General features: G+C 37.8%; 1 protein-coding gene across 3 annotated transcripts in view; it reads left to right on the top strand.

Annotated features, from left to right (window-relative positions):
* Positions 1 to 14,510, top strand: part of Pard3b (par-3 family cell polarity regulator beta) — a 1,018,635-nt gene that overhangs the window by 478,468 nt on the left and 525,657 nt on the right. The window lies entirely within an intron of this gene.

Genomic DNA, 14,510 nt, shown 5'->3' with positions numbered 1-14,510 from the left:
TCTAGAATTCAGCATTGAAACTGGAGAAAAATAAATTACATAAGAAAAGATGCTTATGAGACAACACATTTGTAACTGCTGTATTTATAACTGAAAGTAAAATATTACTCCCAGGGCACAGGAAGGTGTTTTCCATCCATCCATATAGACAGTAGCTCCTATTCTTTACCTTCTCAGCTGCTTTAAAGAACTGTAAAGGTGTCTCATCCCTCCAAACCGTCTGCAAGTTAAACGTTGGTTAATGACCATACATGTCATCACATAGCCTGACACTCAATAATGTAACCATATTTAAACTCTCCTAAAAGCCCATCCCTGTCTCATTATGAGCCTTACTATTTAGAGCACTTTATGAAAAATATATATCAGGGTGATGAATGAACAAAGACAATTCTCACAATTTAGTATAATTTTGTTTTCAAGGACCAGTGCCAAAGATTATAAAGTAGGAGCTGCTATGCTGTATTATTGAGTATTTACCAGTTGATGGGTATTTTCCTAATTTGTATATATTTTTCCCTTAAAGTAGTACCTTTAAAACATTTTAGATATAATGTTATCTCATTATCCTATTTAAAACTCTAGGTGCTAGAGAGATGGCTTAGTCCTTAAAATCACCTTCTCTTTTAAATAAGTATGTTTTATTATTTCTTTTATTTTTTATATTATAATTACATCCTTTTTTCCCCCCTTTCCTCCCTCCAAACCTTCGATATGCCTTTCTTTGTTCTCCTTCAAATTCCTGGTCACCTTGTAAAAGTAATGGTTGTTATATGCATATACATACATACACATATATGTATATTTGCATACTTACATATATATGTATATGTATGTATGTGTTTCCAAATATAGCCTGTTCAGTCTATATAATGTTACTCCTATATATGTGTGTGTTTCCAGGGCTGACCATTTGGTATTAAATAGCCAATCATTGTGCTCTTCCCTGGGGAAGACTATTCTGCTACTTTCAGCATTCTTTGGTTGCCTGTTGTCCTTTCTGTAGGGTTGGGCCTCATGGTCCCCACCCCCATGCACTTCCAGCATGCATGTCTCTTGGTGTATTCTTTGTTTAGCTCAAGGTTAGGCATCATACTGAAGAGCACCTATTTCTTGCGGAGGACTCTCATTGGGAGCTCCAGCTCCTGGGAATTCAGTGCCTTCTTTTGGCCTCTGCAAGCACTTCATGCATGTGCATGGATCAACGCACATAGCAAGCACATAATTGAAACTAAAAATAAAAACTTTTAAAGACTTGGCTCTCTATGGAGGTAGATTTACTAGAACACTAATAAAAACTGGGTATATCTGATCTACTTGATTGATGGGTGCAGAGAAAGCCAGTGTTTGATGTTTTATGGAGTTTTTGTTTGTCTTCATTTCATTTTAAATATACAGTGATTAAGACCAGGTTAAGTCTAAATATATTGAATTTGGAAAAGGAATGAAATAAGTATTAGGAAATTTACATAAACAATAATAAGTACAATTTAATGCATATTTTATAATATCTATGTACCCTAAAATGAGTCTATCTGATTGATGTTCTCACTGTTTGCATGCAGAAAGATCCTCCCACATCTAGTTCAGTTTGTATCACATAGACTCAGAACAATAGAAATGACATAAACATTTCTTTCTTTTAGAGAAAATTAGGTCTCCCATCTTTCTAATGACTTTATCCAGATATCCTCAGGAAATTCTGAGGCAGGGTATGTGGTTGGATGATATAGTATTACCAGCAGAGATTTGTATTTCTAATTTTGGGAAAAAAATACTGCCACTCAAAATGCTTGTACCTTGTCTTTATGTAAGTGATGTGGCTTAAGTGCTAGTATGTCAGAAGTAGAAAGGAAAGTCCACACTGTTTTTCTTCCTCATAGTGGGCTATGTGAGTGATGATGAGTGTACCTGAGACTTGAAGGTTGTGGTCCTTGCCTTGCCACAGGACGAAGCAAGCAGTAATTATACAGTAATCTCTGCTGATTGTGTGGTTCCTAATGTACCAGGAACACACATTGTGCCATGCTTTTCTTCATCTATATCCAAGTACATGGAAAATGCTCAATGTGTGTGTGTGTGTGTGTGTGTGTGTGTGTGTGTTTTGGATCTAGAAATGAAAGGTACAGATACACCTAGTGGGAAGTTTCTGAGCACTACAGCAGCTTTAATTAATAGTTAACCTAACCCAGCCATTCTACCCATTACCTACTACCACCCCCAAAATTCTTTCCATTTTTACATTATTTATTTAGTCTCCCTAAGTCAAGAAGCAAATACATTAAGTGCCTGCCGTAAGAATTGTAGACAGAGTTATCGAGTGAAGCTTCTTTAGAGGGTGTCCATTTTCACTTAGAAGAAAGGCATTGTTTGTGTGAGCCACAGTCTCCTTAAGGAACTTTTTGTGGAACTTGTGTTCAAATACATTTGTAATCATGAGTTAAATAAACTACATATTAAATTATTTTAATTACATTTTATTTCTAAATGTGGTTATTAGAAAACTATAAATTATATTTATGGTTCTTAATTCATTTATAGTGAATAGTGTTCTTTGAGACAGAAATAAAATCTGATATAAATTGGTAAAATGATTTGAGACCCTATGAGGAAGGGTCTCTGAGTCATATGTTGTCTTTTGGGTGTCAGTATCATTTGCTGTCATCCTGGCTCCTTTCTGTGGTACAATGCAGTGTCTTCACTAACTCTAAAGACATCCAGGTAGAGATAAAAGTCATGGTCCATATGGTTGCTGTCAGTACTTGCTCAGTGATAAGGGAGGGGCCTTTGGGGGAAGCATGGGGAAACCAGTGCCACAGATCTTGCCTGGGAGCACACTCTTGTTTCTTCACGACAAGGACCACAGTAGTCTAGGAAGTGTGGATTGCTGACTCAAGGCTCTTTTCCATGCTTCCGATGGCATAGTTACACTGAAAATGTCACTAGGAGTAACTTGATTCCTCTGGTCGGATGAGTGGTGGTATGGATAGGGAATGTATGATAATATACCCCTTGCAGTAAGCAATGTGAAAAACAATTGCTTTAAGGAGACATGTTCTGTTGCTTCTCCTTCTGACATCCAGTGGGGGAGAACAATTGGAAATTCCACTTCCTAAAAAGTGTTCTCATGTAAGTAACTCACAGACATCAGGACCCCAAGTGGTTTATTCCCAGGAAAGTTCGTCATAATCCACAGCATAAGAATCTAAGGAATAAATACTTGACACATTTGACTGTGTTAAAGTACTGCCTTGAAAACCACTGTCGATGCTAGTTATTTTTAACTATACTTTATTAGACCCACTGTAGTTAAAATTGCTTCTCTGATGCCCAGAGATGTGCTCTTTGGAAAGGTTAGAAAATTTGCATCTTTCTTCCTGATTGAATTATTTCAAATTGGTTATTTCAGATGTACACTCACAGACATGTTAGACTTACAAGACAGCAAAATATTAGAAAATTTGAATTTGCTGCAAGTTCTAAATTCTGAGTGCTGAAAACCCACCAAATTTCAGAATTTGTTAATTAAAGTACCATCAGATAAACAGCATGGAAGTATGTTTCTCTGCCTTCTCTTCATACCAGGATAGTATAGCTATTAGTGTTCAAGCAGCAATAGCTATTCATCTTCCAAGACAGTAGCAAATCCCATTCTTCAGACAGTTTTGTACTAAAGAAAGAGAACCCTGGGGACAGGATATTAAAGAAAGAGTTTTCTTACAAGAAGCCTTACCTTCCTTCCCTTGATTGCAACCTGGTGTTTTCCTTTGGCTTAAGGGCATGCCATAAATCTGAGCACCTTGAAATTGATGTTCCTGAATTTGCAAATGGAACTCTAAACACATGTGATATTTCCCCCTTAATTTCCGGTTAACTAATATAGGTGTTTGTGTTTTAATGACTGTTTGCATCTTGCATTTAATCCTTAATGGATCCTGCAGGGTGACTAAATTAAAAAGCAGATTCCTGGATTGTATATGGTTGCTCTATGAGAGTAAAGGGTGGTGCTCTAAACCTGTTACTTAAATGTTTTATATTACCAAAAAATGTGTGTGTGTGTGTGTGTGTGTGTGTGTGTGTGTGTACGCTCAATTGTGGCCTTTAGAAGGTGATAGTAATTATTATATAAATTTTATTTTTTAAAAATTATGCAGTCAGTTCAGGTGGTTGTTAAAGTAGAAGGCAAGGCCTGGGTGTCAGGTATATTAGGAGTGTGATATCTCTCTGGAATTTTATTATGTTGTGGGCAAGGGACTCATCACTCTCTACAGTTTAGAAGGAGAGCAAAAGATTAAGATGAGAAGTCCCATTTTTGAGAGTTAAATAGTAAAAGGAACCAGTTCCTTGACTCCACAGACTGTCTCTGAAGTTCACTCTCTTCCTGCAAAGGTGCAGTAAACTGAGACTATTCCATTCTATTTATCATCTTTCCTACCTAGCACATAGACATAAATCCAGGAGTTTAAGATGAATTTTGAGTTTTTATTTTTGCTCCTAGAGCCACATGTGCTTGTTTATTCAATTGCAACACAATTGTTCAATACCCTACAGTTAAGATTAGGGGAGAAGAACACATGTGGCTCTGGAGGATGCCTTCAGAAATACTTACAGAAGTCAGGAATGTTGTACTGGAGGATAAGTAGAAACCCAACCAGTCTTTAGACATACGCGTGTTTCATCAGCTAAGATCCTGCAGGTGGTCCTGGTGAAAAGAAGTATTTCCAATGAGTAGCAGCATTTTTCTTGCCTGGGGATGAGGAAATGTCTTATTGGATGATATATCTCTTTCTGAGCATGTCACGTATATCAAAACTATTATAGGTGTTTCCCCCAAATTATGCTTTCTCAAATCCATGAGTGAAATCATTGAGATATTACAATTAAACTTTAATAGCTTGTCAGAAGGCATTGGATGTGGGACTGCTGACCATATAAGCACACCAGCTAACCATGATCTGCTTTCTTGGTGATTATTCTAAGGCTACACTTAATAAGGAAAATACAAGTGAGTTTATGCCAAAATTCAACTTAACATTTAGTAAACAGTTTGGATGAACAAATGTTAAATTCTCTCCAGTAGATATTATAGCTTTATAGCTATAGAAGTTCAGCTTGGATGACTGCTAAGGGATATCTGAAGGAAGGTGATAGCCATTGTATTTCTGCCAGGAGCATTGGATGCTGTTCAACAAAAGGGAATAGCTTGTAACATACAATTGTATTATTTAGAGATACTGAATCCTACAAAAGGTTTTTCTTTCATTCTTTTCCTTTTTTTTCCTGACAGTGATTTAATAATAGTCCTGTTGTTTGTAACTCCAGCTGTTCACGCTGTGTGCTGATAAGACCAGAAGACACATTGCAGCGATGGTTTTCATATGGCTTTGTTTTAAGAGATAAAGCTGCCAACCAGTATTTCATAGAGCCAGATGTTTACTAAGTTTGGCAAGTTATGGCAGCTTAATTTCTAAAACATTTTACTTTGAGACTAAGGCTCAGGTAGGAGAGAGTGAGGAGCCTGGTTTATTCTGCAGCAGACTTTTTCAGTGCAACTTTGCAGAGCTTGATTTAAGCAAACAAACAAACAAATGACTTAGCTGAATGTCTGCACCCTGACAAGCCAGGAACTCTGGGAAATGTGACCCCTGTTCAGGACCATGCTTCTGCATCACTTATCCTGAGTCTAGTTTAGAACTGGAAAACTGAAATTTCACTATTCCAAGTCTTTTTCAGAAGTGAAAAGAACAAAAGATCGTGTTTTTGTTTTCAGTCAGGCTCTAAGCATAATACAAACTGAATGCATTTTTCTTTCATATTAAAATATATTGATGTTTTAGATATCCAACCTTGTGCTCCAAGCCATTAGGAAACCTTACTCTTCTCCTCGGGAAACATAGATCCTGGTTAAGAAGACCAAATCCAAAGCAACTAAACAGCCCTATCAATCTGAGCATGTATCAGATTATCAGATGCTACATCTTAACTATCAATGTCCCTGTTCTTGGCCTAGACCCTGTGCTTCAGCTCTTGGCCTGACCCTGAAGGGAGTGACCATGTTTGGGGTCTCTGTTAGCTCTTATGTTTCCTGCAGTGTAACTACCAGTTGGCATGTTGCTAAGGCTGCAAGCAGTTCAGCGGCTAGAGCTGACATTCTCTTATTTGTGTTCAAGTTCCCAAGCATACTTCTTGGTACATGGTAGATCGTCATAGATATAGGAGACTTTAAACTTTTCTTTCTGAAATGAGTAAGGTGAAGTCAATTCGCCAACATTCAAGCAACTTTAGCTTGTTTTATAAGTGTGTATATTGTATATGTGTGCATTTCTGTATGTGCATACATACATTAAATGAATTAACTGGATAATGAAAGGTCCTGCCTTTCTTTATGAAAGAGAACACTGTTCTCTACCTGAAATAGCTTCAGTTGAGTTGTGAAAGTCAGTGAAATGTCCAAGCACGACTTCTCTGCTACAAATTTAACTGAGAGTTGGTGGCTGAGGTCAGCACTTTGGATTGTCAGATGTTTCATTTTAGAATTTAAACAATGAGCTGGTTCAGAGAATTAGTAAAAATTATAGGGCGAGAACAAGCCATTATTATTCTGCTCATGAATTGTTATAGGGGCTAATTTTACAAGTAAACAATGAAGAAAAACAGAATAGAAATTAATTCCAACATAGTAGATTCACTTATTTGGACTTCTTTTTCTGTCAACCAAATTGTGAATTCTATAATATAGACGTAGCAAGCTCATCAGTCATAATGTTATACTCTTCTAATAGCTGTGTTCAAAGACTTCAAAAACACTTCTGATTTTAATTTCGAGTGTATTTCTTAGACCACAGCATCCAAAGATGTTCCTTCCCAGCACGTCTTTTATTCTATCTTTTCTATCTATCTTTTCTTAATAGGTTTTTTTAGTTTTGACTGATATAGGAGAAAATAAAAATATTTGTGGTACTTGGGTTAATTAGAGCATGGGGGGACAAAATGTGTGAAAGGTGACTTTAGTGCACTGCTCAGATCCAGTTCCCCACTGCTGAAGGTTATTTAGATGTGTAGCGTTTTCTGAAGGTCAATATTCTATACTCTGAAAGGCTAACACTGTAACCTTGGGAGACTGTATAAATTATGAATGATTCTTTCCTAAAATATGTATAACTAAAATAAATAAATAAATAAATAAATAAATAAATAAATAAATAAATAAATAAAATAAACAAGGAAGCTACATAAACTCTCATTGCTGTTATCCATTTAAACTCCTTACTAATGACTTGTAGGTTCCTGGTATGAGTTTTTAACGTTGGTGAGAATAGATTCAGCTTTAAATTTTATTCTAATGTCATATGAATATCATTCATAGGATAGCAATGAAGTTTTCCATCTAAGATACCAGTAGTCTGTGTGTATTTGCCAAGTAGATAATAAAGACAAACATCTAAAATAAAAGCCTGAATATCCATACAGGGCAGTATCATAAAATGGTGTACACACAAACACACATACATCCATTCAATGAGATAGCTACCTTTAAAAATATCTCATGTCTAAATCTAAGTAGCCAGGAATGTCCAAGTTTAGAGTCAAGGTTGAAAACTGTGGTATTTTGTTGTTGGTTGTCACTGTTGTTGTTCTCTTCCAGGATGACCTGGGCTTCAGACAATTGATAAACATCCATGGTGTAGACTGAAAGGGTTAATGAACATTCTCCTTTGGGAAGCATCAGGATCCCAGCTTCTGAAAAAATACAACTTTCTCTTCAGATAAGGGCTTTTTTTTCTCTTGAAACATACTCCCTCCTGAAGTGTGTGCTTCACTCTGGCTTCTGCTTACAAAGCAGAGTTAGTCATAGAATGACATCGTACAGACATTAAACAAGACTTTTCTTTCTCAGGAGGGGGCCCCTTTCCTAATAGCTCTGTGCCATAAAGCTGAATTCTGATGTAGATGAATCACATTTTAAAAGTCGCTACTGTGTGTGTTTTACGCTTGTGGAAACACGTAACATCCTCATAAGCAGCGTGTGGCTTGTCACAGTACTGCTTTTGATGTCTGATTAGATGATCATGGAGACATCTGGAGTGAGTTAGGTTTGAAGTGACTGTTGTGAGCCAGTGGAGGCCCCAAAGCCTTTGGACAAAGTCAGGCTTTACTATTTTTTTTCCCCAAATCACAAGTTTTTGCAATCTTTAACTGATTTTTTGTGAGCTTCTCTCCAGACAGATCTCCATACTTTTAAAGTAAAATTGGATGAATGGCATCTGTTGGAAAAAAATCATAAAGGGTTATTGCCATGGGAAGAAACTGGCAGCTAATGCATCTAAAGTCAGAACTGACTGACTTATTACAGAGACTGATGTCTGTGTTACCTCTGCCTTTAATTTCAGTAACTGCCAATCAAACCAACCTTCTCTATGTTAACATAGATAAAATATATTTGATTTCAGCTCCATTCTTACAATGATCCAAAGGAAAGCAAGCAGCCAGGGGCACAGCTGACACTGTTCAGATTGCAATGCTGCTGCGTGTGGAGAACACTCATTGAGAGATTACTCATTAATACAGCAAATTATATTTGAATGCTCTCAAAATGTGAGCATTGCATGTAATTTCCAGAGAAGTCCTTTATCCCAAATGTTTGGGATTAGAAGTATTTGGATTTTGGAATACTTCTAAATGTTGAAATATTTTCACATATAGTATCTTAAGAACTAGGCCTGGGGCTGGACAGATGGGTCAGTGGTTAAGAACGTTGACTGCTCTTCCAGAGGTCCTGAGTTCAATTCCCAGCAGCCACATGGTGGCTCACAACCATCTATAATGGGATCTGATGCACTCTTCTGGTGTGTCTGAAGGCAGCTACAGTGTATTTATATGCATAAAATGAATAAATAAATCATTTTTTTAAAAAAGAACTAGGACTAATGCTAAGCATTAAATGTATTTGTTTTCTAAGCACCTTAGACACAACCTGGGGCAGTTGTTTTCAGCATTTAAATAATCTGATTTTTTTTGCTGGAACCTACTCAGAGGAATTGAGGAATGGGGTTTTCCACTTGGGTTATCAGATTAGAGGTGCTCAGTCAATAAAACACAGCTCTTTATGTATTCCTGATTAAGCCTATTATTTGTTTTATCTATAATAGATGGGTACACACACACACACACACACACACATACACACACATACACACACATGATCTTTTGCCATAAAATTGCTTTTTCAGAGCCTCCAAAATGTCTATTACATTTCTTCTTAGGACTATCTATGAAAACTCCTTTCCTTCTGAGGTTGTGGAAAGGTACACATGGCCTTTGTCATCTGAAGCATTAAGCCTCTAGGTCAGGGTTTTAAGTGCATTCACAGCCGGGCCTCTATCATCACTGCCTCTAGAGTTCTGCATTTTACAGAACTGAATTCTGTAGCCATTAAACATGATCTCTGATGTCCAGAATCCCTGACAGCTCCAATTTACCTATTTCTCTTCCTAATTTTGAAACCCTTGGAAGCTCATGGCTGCGGACCCATGCAGTCACTGTCTATGTGTGACCAGCTAATTGGATTAAGCATGCCATCCTCAAACTGCCTGCATCCTGCGTCACATGTCACACAGACTTCCTGTTCGAAAGCTCAAAAGAATCCTATTGTTCATGTATACTCTATTTGGAGGATTTCATTGATGGAAATTAGATTATCTCTCATTTTACCCTGGGTTGAGTGCTGCTGCTATGGCCATGTGTGCTTCATATTTAAGTCCCTGATTGCAGCGGGATATGAGAACGCACACCTGCACACTCTTCAAACTTTGGGAGCTGAAACAAAAATTCAAATGAAAATTTAAGAAGCAGACAGATGCAGATAATGACACCCAACCAATGGACTGAAGTCAGGGACCCCTGTGGTTGAATTAGGGAAAGGCTGGAAGACGCTGAGGAGGAGGACGACCCTATAGGAAGACCAGCAGTCTCAACTAACCTGGATCCCCGAGATCTCTCAAACACTGAGCCACCAACCAGGCAGCATACACCAGCTGCTATGAGGCCCCCATACATATACAGCAGAGGACTGCCTGGTCTGGCGTCTGAGAGAAGATGCACCTAGCACTTGAGAGACTTGAGGCCCCAGAGTGTGGGGAGACCTGGCAGGCTGGGGTGGTAGAGAACAACCTCTTGGAGACAGTGGGGTAGAGGAATGGGATGAGGAACTGTGGAGGGGGATAATGGCTGGACTATAAAAAAAAAAATTAAAGATAATTTTTTTTAAAAAGAAGAAGCAACATATATATATAATGCAAATGTGAGGTCCCATTTTTTATCCATTCTCCTTCTAAACACAAGTATAATTTCTGAATCATATGGTTATTCTTTTTACTTTTTATTTTTACATGATATTATTGTCCTAATTGTTTTAAAAAGTAAACAGTAAGATTTGCCTTCAAATTGCCTTTTTCTGAGCTACAGGCTTATTACAAAACTTCTGCCTACCAACAGGTGGCCATGCATTGCCATCTCCAGGTCTTGGGAAGGGTTTAATATCTAGATCACTTGTTACCTTAGAAGCACCACTTGCCTCCACATGATGCAGCCATGGGTTAGATGTTTTGGGAAATCTTCATCTGAAGCTGCCTTCAAAGCCAGTTATCAGCCCTTTAAAAAAAAAACAACTATTTTTATTATTCTATAGTTGCACTTCATTTTTCTACCAAAAATGGTACTGTTCTAGCTGAGGCCAGAGCTTGTACTGTAGAGCTAGTCTCAAATGACTTGACTGTTTACACAGTTGGATACCCCTGAGAAGTTCTAACCACCACAAAAGCGTGCGATACAGACGTTAAACACACTTGTGGAAAAACGACTCAGAGGTGCTTTAAGCAGCAGTGTTTTATTGCCATTCTTTGTTTATGGAATTGTCTGTGGTTAAGACAAGTAAGCTCGATCCATGACTCATCCATTGGCTCATTGTCAGGCAAAGCAAGTATAATGTTGTACTCTATCTGGAAGGAAAAGATTGTCTTCCATCTTGGTCACAGTGGAATCGCGAGGTTAATGCCTTTTATCTTGAGTGCAGCATTTAACAGACTGTGGGTGTTTAATATATGTTAATAATAGTGATAATAATGAATGTTGATAATTAAAGGTCTTTTATAATTACTAAATTTCTAATGTGTGTTAAATATAATTAAAGGGAAATTATTTAAATTAATATGCATGCCTACAAAAACTGGAGCTAGCCACAGCTTTTATTTTTAGCATCGTAAATAGCATCATGAATGTGAATCCAGGATTAAGAAGTCCAGTGATAATGGCAATTCCACTAGGGTCATGAACAGAGGGAGAACCCATGTCTGGTTTGGGTCTAGATGTGAAGAAAACATCTTTCTGAGCTGAGAAGCAAAGTGAATGGGAAGCCACAAGGGACGTTTGCAGTTGGAATTTCGCCACATAAAGCTGGGCATACAACATCATTGCTAGGATTTTCTCACTTATATGCTATTCATGAATTCTATACAAGGAGGGGAAAGGCTTTTGTGGCAATAGAGTACCATCCCCCATCCCTCAAAAAAACGGGAAACAATGGCATTGGAAGAATTAGTTGAGATATAGTAATAATAAAAACCCTGGGATTTAGTATAGAGAATGATTCTCCAAATTCCAATAAATCCATGTCACATAGGATTATTGTTCCATAATATGTCAGTGGGATAGAGAAGACATCCTAAGAAAAGCAGCATTAATATAGTCAAGTTTGCGCAGGGTGAGGGCCTGATTCCTATGGAATCATGGCAGACTGACATTCCAGCAGACTGACATTCCTCGAGCCTTCTCCTTATTTTGGTTTTACTTTTCTCATCCACAAACTTCATGTTGTAATTACAGTTACATCAGGGCATTGGATCAGGAAACAAATGAAGTATCATCTGTAAAATTGTTAAGATGCATGGCCTGTTTGTTGAATGTGTGATATACATGAAGGGGGTGAAGATTCTAGGCTAGAACAGACAATAGAGGTAATTAGGGATTAGGGTAATTTAATAAACTCTCTTAAAGCTGAATTTAATCAGGCTTGGTTTTACTTAAGCTAGGAATAGCACGCGTCTAGAAAAAAATGCCAAGTCCCAAAGTCAATCATTGAATGTCTGTTTGAGTATATTTGTTTATAAGGACCTTAACAAGCTCTAATCACTTGAAGATAAAATGTAGCCATCTGAAGGTCAGGACTTAGGGCAATAGTGGAGCTGCCTCCATGAATCCAGCCTCACTTTTCTCTTATGATGTGATATGATGTGAAACAATGATTCTCTTATAAACATTTAAGTGGAAAACCTAGGAGAGAAAGCCAAGTAGAATTCTTTAGCAATATGATGACTTCTAATGGTTCTAAACCACAGCCCATCAAATTCCATGGCTCTCCACAAGTCCTCTGCCCTTCGGGATTTACCTGAGTTGTGCCTCTTACTCCATCTGGAGTAGCCTACTGGGTTTGTCTGTGGCCCAGATACCTTCTCTGGAAAGACAAGGCTAAGATCTTTCTCCTTTCTAGGACTTGGACATCCACAGCACAAGTATACTTCTTTTGGGGTAATCTTTTAAGGAAATATGTAATATTTTTGTTGAAATCATGATGAAATACATCTTTAAAGGACATCAGCATTTATTGTGGCACCAAGTATCGGAGGTCGGTCTCAATCCAGACAGCAATGTTAGTTCTGTGCTTATCCAGTTCTGTGCTTCAGGAAGACTCTGCAATGCTTACAGATGGAGCCAACTATCTCATCTTTTCTTCCTAATGTGGGTCAAGCTCTTCCTTTTCCGTGGGAGTGGTTGGTTGAGAGTAGTGAGACTATATCCTCCGTGTGTGCTTGAGTGGAAGTGTACTGAGGCTACAGGGCAGTTTTATCCCCTCTATCACCCAACACTTAGTGTGTACCGGGTATTTACTAAGTAATGACTGTCTGAATTCCTGAATGGATGACGAAGACAACCAGCTGATCAGCACAAGGAAGGAGTGGGAAACAGAACAAGTTGTCTGTCAGATTCTAACACGATGATGGATTTGTAGAGAAAAGCCTTTAAAGTCAGTATTTAAATAATAAGGGACGGGTTTCTGAAGGCAATGTAAACATTGCTTTTGGTCTGGCTTCTGTATCTTTAGTTTTTATTAGAATACAAAAATAATAGGTTTCGCTGGGATGTTTTCCCTTCTGTATGTCACATATTGTTCATATTTATTATCCTCCCAGTCCACGCTTCTCACTCACGTCCCACTTGAGCAGCCTCTGTGTAAACTGTTCCTCTACCCAGATAGTCCATCTTTCTACTTCTTTGTGATACAAATTCCAGAGTCCTCATTAAGAGTACATGAAATTTTTGTCTCTCCGGAATTGGACATATTTAGATAATCTCTATTTCCATTCATTTTGATAAAATGACATAATTTCATTTTAAGATATTTTTAAAAAGCTCTATTAGTCATATATATATATATATGTACTTCTTTTTCTTTCCATCTACTAACCAACATCTAGACTGATTCCATCTAGACTAGCCTTGGCTAGTCTCAATATTGCCATCATAAACATGAATTGGCCAACATATCAGTGATGTTCTAACTTATGTTCTTCAGGTATATGTCCAAAGTCTTATAACTGAAGCATATGGTAGATCTATTTTTAATTTTTTTTATAAATGTCCATATGGATTTCCATAGTAGCCACTAATTTGTATTCCCAACACAATATATGAGTCTCCCCTTTCCCTTCATTTTTTCCAGAATTTAGTTTTAGCCATAAAATATGGGTATTTTATTCTAGCTCTGTAAAAAAAAAAGTAGAGAGGAGAGGAGAAAGGAGGGGAGCGCAGGAGAGGAGAGGAGGAGGAGAGAGAGAGAGGGGGGGGGAAAGAGAGGAGAGAGGGAGGGAGAGGAGAGAGGGAGAAGGTAGAGGAAGAAGGAGAGATAGAGGGAAGGAGAGAGGAGAGAGATACAGAGAGAGAGAGAGAGAGAGGAGAGAAACAATAATTGGGAACACTGAAGCAGATACATATGTATAAATATATTTGTGTATATGTGTATCTTTGTGTGTGCATATCTTCAGATTTTAGTTTTACTGACATTTATACCTTCACTTTCTTTAGCCGCCTGATAAATTCTTACATGTCATAACATGTGCTTCTACCTTCATTGTCTCATCAATGCCTTACTAGTATTTGTGTTGCATTCATTAATTTGTGCTTTAGCTACTTGTATCATTGGCCAAACTGTTTATTTGAAAATACCATAGAAAAGTTTCAAGTCATGCTTTGCCAGTTACCCACTCACTAGGTGCCTTTTCAACATTGTCTGCAACTTGGTTCATCTTGCGGCTCTCTATGCAGGCTCCCTCTATTTCAATCTATTTCAGCTTCTGGTGCCACACATACCTTTATCTTCTGGGCAAGACTGCCAGTGGCCCCTAAGCATGGAGTTGGGTGTAAACTCTATAGTACCTGAGCTGGACTCTGATCTAATC

The sequence above is a fragment of the Apodemus sylvaticus genome, chromosome 9, assembly GCF_947179515.1.
Source record: "Apodemus sylvaticus chromosome 9, mApoSyl1.1, whole genome shotgun sequence".
Classification (NCBI taxonomy): Eukaryota; Metazoa; Chordata; class Mammalia; order Rodentia; family Muridae; genus Apodemus; species Apodemus sylvaticus.
Note: the sequence above shows the minus strand (reverse complement) of the source record. Positions and strands in the feature narration are given on the sequence as shown.